The sequence below is a fragment of the Mesoplodon densirostris genome, chromosome 4 (genome assembly GCF_025265405.1).
Source record: "Mesoplodon densirostris isolate mMesDen1 chromosome 4, mMesDen1 primary haplotype, whole genome shotgun sequence".
NCBI classification, from domain to species: Eukaryota; Metazoa; Chordata; class Mammalia; order Artiodactyla; family Ziphiidae; genus Mesoplodon; species Mesoplodon densirostris.
The window spans coordinates 99564892-99570891 of NC_082664.1; positions in this window are offsets into that span (position 1 = coordinate 99564892).

Genomic DNA, 6000 nt, shown 5'->3' on the forward strand with positions numbered 1-6000 from the left:
CTGGGGCCGGGGAGCTCAATGCCTAGAACCCACATGATGAGGCAGTCCAGGGAGCCCCAGAGCAGACCATGAGGATGGAGGAAGTGGGTTTGCCTTCACTCTATAAGTGGTTTTTATCCATGAAGGGAGAGCCTGATAAACAGAATACAAACCTGTGGGTCTGAGAGCAGACAATGCTGTGTTGTGTCCAGAAAAAAATGCCCAGACTTTGGTTTCATCCAGACTTGGTTGAAATTCCTAGCTGTGTGACCTAGACAAGTCACTTAACGTCTCTGAGCCTGGGTTGTTTCATCTGTAAGACAGAAGCATTCCCTTTCTCAGGACAAACAAGGGGAGGAGAGGTCTATGTATCCAATCCACCCTGACCTCCAACATCCCCACAACCTTCCTCTGGGGAATGACATTCTTTTCTTTTTTAATTAATTTATTTATTTCTTTATTTTTGGCTGCGTCGGGTCTTCGTTGCTGCTCACGGGCTTTCTCTAGCTGTGGTGAGTGGGGCCTACTCTTCGTTGCGGTGCACACGCTTCTCATTGTTGTGGCTTCTCCTGTTGTGGAGCACGGGCTCTAGGCGCGGGCTTCAGTAGTTGTGGCACGCGGGCTTAGTTGCTCCGTGGCATGTGGGATCTTCCAAGACCAGGGCTCAAACCCGTGTCCCCTGCATTGGCAGGTGGATTCCCAACCACTGTGCCACCAGGGAAGTCCCTGGGGAATGACATTCTGAGTACAGAGTCTTCAAAGCTCCAGGAAAACCCCTGAGTAGCATCAAGAGCAGTAACCTCAACTCCATGATTTCTTCTCCCGCAAACTGTGGCCAGTGGGATGAAGCTGGGGAGGTGGGGAGCCGCTGCTACAAAGTCCCTTGTTTTAGCGTGATTGCATTTTGCACCAGCCAGGGACATCTGCCCGTCCTCCTGAGAGCCAGCTGGAGGTTCTGCTCCCATTTACCCGCTCTGAGCACACTGGCCCCTTCCTCTCTCCTCCTGACCCACCTGCCACTCCCTCTGGCTTCCTTGCCACAACCAGGGTCTACTTTTCCTGAAAGACTTGGTTTCCTCTCCTCGGCCAGGCAACATGCCCAAGGTGGGAGGGTAGGGGGTAGAGAAGAACCCAGGACAGTGGAGCAATCGAGGGTCTCGCGCCCACTTTCCAGAGCATCTGCACAGAGACTCTGAATGTGCATGAGACACTTTCCTGGAGGGTGTCTCTATTATAGAGGTCACGAGTCCTGGAACACAGGAGCCCTTTTGCATTTCATAGAAAAGGAAAATGAGGTTGCATCCAATTCAGCGTGGATTAATTGAGCATCTACTTCGTGCCAGACATCTTCTAGGTATTGAAGATGTACTATGTCTTAGTGTGCTAAGGCTGTCACAGAAAAAATACCACAGACTGGGTGGCTGAAGCAACAGACATTCATTTCTCACCGTTCTGGAGGCTACAAGTCCAAGATCAAGGCATTGGCAGTTTGGTTTCCTCTGAGTTCTCCCTCCTTGGCTTGCAGACCGCCTCCTTCTTGTTGCTTCTTCACGTAGTCACCCCCGTGCACAGTCGTCCCTGGTGTCTCTTCCAGGATACCAGTCCTATTGGATTGGGGTCCACCCTAATAGCTTCATTTTAACTTAATTACCTCTTTAAAAACCTCATCTTCAAATACGGTCACATTCTGAGATGCTGGGGGTTAAAGCTTCAACATATGAATTTGGGGTGTGGGATACAATTCAGCCCATAACACTGCCTAAGTAAGAAAAATTCCCTACTGTTTCTGGGCGCTCAAAGAGGTTATATGACCCCTATAATCCAAGGTAGTTTTCAAATATCTTGTAGGCAGCCTATCTTGCTGTATATAAAAGATAAAAGCTCTGGTGTCTCTGGTTGCAGAAGCAAGAGCAGTAACCACACCGCACCCCAGGACCTCCAGGGAGTTTTCAAACCCTGAGGAGGGCTAACTGTAAGATCTTGAAAAGTAATAACAGCTAGTGTTTATTAAGCACTTACCATGGGCCAGATGCTCTTTTAAAAACATGAGCACATTAACTCTGGCAGCAAACCCCTGAGATAGGACCTATCATCCCATTTCACAGATGAGCTCACTCCGGAGCCCGGACTTGTGCTGAGCTGTCCCATGAGCTCCTTGGAGCCTGTGAAGTACAGGCTAAGTACAGGTTAGTATTCTTGACTCCAGTGCCATCAAATCTAATGATGGTGATGATAATGCAGAAATTCTTATCCCTCATCTTCCTGCAGGGAATGGCTGCTTTGTCTTAACCCTTTTCTATTTCATTTTGCCTGTCCTATTGTAGTGCTCTTTGTGTAAGACATCTCTAATCTTTTGGGAAGGAAATGAGGTGTTCATTATGAAGGAATACCGCTTGCCTCTGCAGACCCCCTTTATTCAGCCATTCACAGGAAAGTGGGAAGGGAGAGAGACAGACAGAATAAGAGAACGTTTGCTAAAGACATGACCTAGGCACTCAGTAAATATTAGAGCACACTGTGGGGCTTTGCACACCGTCAGTCCTTCCTGTGCTTCTGTCCCAGCACATAGTATATGACATCACGCAAACTACATAAATTTTCTGAGTTTTGGATTCCTTGTCTGTAAAGCAGCAGATCCCACAGGGGGGGTTGCCCACATTAAATGAAACAGTAACGCCTTGCCCAGAACCTGGAACGTAGTAGGACCCCAGCAGGCACTGGTCCCCTTCTGTACCCTGAGTATTTGGATGGACCATCAACAGAGGGCGCTGCCTGGTCCAGTGTGGTTTGTGCTGCCTCAGTCTCGTGGGTAGGAGCTGAGGACTTTGAAGGGTAACCAGATTACCCTGCCTGTGGGCAGCGTTCTGGGGGCGGAACACATCCCTCTGAAGGCACAATCAAGCATCATTTGCATTTCTTATAGAGAACAGATGCTCATTTCCATCAAGAAATGTTCCCGTACGGCCTTGGCCTCGTTGCAATTTCCATCAAGGGCTGGTCTTGAAATTTGCAATTAAAGGTGTCCCTTGGCCATGCCAGAAAAGGAACTGAGTTTCCATCTGGCCCAGAGGTTCTTTGTTTCGCTTCAATCATAAGGGAAGCCTACCTTCTTAGGCCCAAAGACCCCACCAACTTTCCCTAGAGTTCCCACGTCGGGGAAGGGATGGGTTCAGCACAGGCTCACGTCTGTACATATGTGGAATCTCCACGTGGGGGAGCCCCTGGGATCCTGCCCCATTGCCCACCCCCACACCCCCAGAGTTGGCTATAAAATGGAGAATTGGATCCCTAGATCATGAGACCTCTTCAAATTAAACATGCAAAGGGGACCCTCCTCTGTGAGCTGCCCAGGTCCTCACTGATTCATGCAGCATCCTCAGGCCCAGCTGCTCAGGGTACTGAGGGGATTTCAAGCAGCCTCCACGCACCCCGTGACCAGCCTTCACCTCTTGGCTGGCCCAACTCTTCCTCAACTGGGCCTCCAATTCACTGTTCCTTTTCCCAGTCCATCCTTGTCTCACTCCTTAAATCTGATGCATGCCTTTATCTTCCTGACCATGCCTGGCTTCCTCCCGGCCATGACTCCCCTCCCCCTCCCAGTACTGCATCCCCCATCCGCAGGTAACTGCAACCCAGACTCCGCCCACTCCCCAGCATCCCCTAGTGCTTTCCTGCTTCCCAAGAACCCTTCCCCGCCTGTCTGCCATCCCAGCCAGCTAGCTCTGCTGCTCTCCAGAGAGCTCGGCCTTGGTGGTGCCATGTTTTCCCAGAACCGAACATTGGAGGGCGCCATTTACCTCCTTGCCCCTCTGTCTTTCCAGTGCAATGCCTCCTGCTAACTCTTGTGCCCCCAGGCTATCCTCTCCTTCGGGGACCACTCAGCCTGCCCTCCCAAGTAGCCATCCAGGTCTCCCTTGACCTTCCTCTTCCATCATGTGATTGTCTCTCATGTCCTGTTCCCTCAAGACTCGCATGGGCTCTGAATTCATTCAGTGGCAGTGTGAACTGGGTATACCTCTCATCCTGTCTGAACCTCAGGCTCCTTAAATGTAAACTGGTGGGGCGGGGTTGAGGGCAGGACGGTCATATCATTGGCAGTTAGGATGATTCCATGAGATCCATAGAAAAGTCTCTTTCTCTTTTCCTGAGGGGCAGGAAATCTCTAGGATGGAGTGTGAGTCAGGAAGGGGTCATCTCTCCTTTACATCTTTATAACTGCCCCAGGAGTCCCCAGCAAATGTTCTCTCAAGTCTTTTTGGCCCAAAATATGCCATATGCCCGTATCCACACACATCACCAACAAAGGGTTTGGAAACCCATGATTGACTTGGACCTATCAGGATTTTCCCCTTGGGCTGGGGCTCAGATGAACACCCCTTGAAACCCAAAGCTGAGTGAAGGAGGACAGATGCGTGTTCTGAATCCAGAGGGGAGGGGGGTGGGCAAGAAATGCATGTCGAGTGGGCAGCGAGCAGTATCAGCTACACCTGGCAAGCTTATGGTCCCCAAATACCGTATGGCCGCAGGGCTCTTTCCACCAGATTTTTTAGATCACACCTAAACACCCATCCATGTGTCATAGGCAAAGTTTGGCAGGAAGTGCCAGAATGTAGCATCCCACCAGTGTTCTGATCTGTGCCTCTGATGTCAGTCGCATAAAGGATGAAAAACAGCTCAGTCAGCTTTCCTGATGGTTGCATAACTTTGGAAGTGGCTTTGTGAAAGACGGTTTTAGGAGACCTATGAAAGAAGAGGCACACTTTCCGGCTGTAAGTCCATGGACCAGGACCCAGACAATGCACCCCTTAACCTCCTGAAGGACTCAACAGCTGCTTTCCTTGGCCAGATCCTCTCAGGTGCCCTCCATGTAGGCCCCCCAGCAGAAAAATCTCATTCACTGCCTTTTTTTAAAAATTAATTCATTTATTTATTTCTTTATTTTTGGCTGCGTTGGGTCTTCGTTGCTGCGCGCGGGCTTTCTCTAGTTGTGGCGAGCGGGGGATACTCTTTGTTGTGGTGCACGGGCTTCTCACTGCAGTGGCTTCTCTTGTTGCAGAGCATGGGCTCTATGGCGCACGGGCTCAGTAGTTGTGGCTCACAGGCTCTAGAGCGCAGGCTCAGCAGTTGTGGCGCACGGGCTTAGTTGCTCTGCGGCATGTAGGATCCTACCGGACCAGGGCTCGAACCCGTGTCTCCTGCATTGCAGGCAGATTCTTAACCACTGTGCCACCAGGGGAGCCCCATTCACTGCCTTTTCAGCTGGGCAAAAGGGCCTGAAACGATGATTCCAATCAGGCCAGTTGGTTTAACGCCATAAAATCAGGTTGTAAGCAGCTGTTACATGCAAAGGTCCACCAAACCTGTCTGTTCTTTGTGGTCAGTCTCCATCTAAATGAGGCTCTAAATGAGCCACCACAATGATACCTCAGGCCTTGTTATGTCAATTTGTGGGAAGCCATTGAGTCCCAGCAGCAGGAAGAGAATCTCCTTTGGACCCAGTGCTTACAGGGGGAGCCTCAGCCCAGTTTTCCTGGGATTTGCAGGGCTGGGTCAAGGGCCTCTGGACTGGGGTGGGGGAAGTCACTTGGGGGAGGGGCAGGCCAGGGGTGGGAAACTTGTCCCTGCTGGGGACTCCTGGGACAGTTCTCCTTGGCCTTATAAAGAGACCTAAGAGAGAGATGGCCACTTCCTGCCTCAGAACTCTGTACCTGAATATGATGCCTGGACCTGCTTCAGCCGTGCTGTGACCACGTAGGGACTCCAGCCCGGGAGTTGTTTAGACACATGGAGAGGTGCAAAGCCAAGAGGCTCACAGAGAAGCAGAACAGGAGCCCGGTGTCACCCTGGGTTTGTCCTGCCTATGACCCCTATTACGCTGGTTGAGTTGAGTTTGGGCGTGCAGGTATCTGTGTGATACACTATGTGTGCTTGTTCAAGTTGATTAATATGGCGCCCACCCCTACTGGGGCCCATAGAAAAACATCTTATTACTTTATTTATAGTGGCAGCTGATAGAATTGT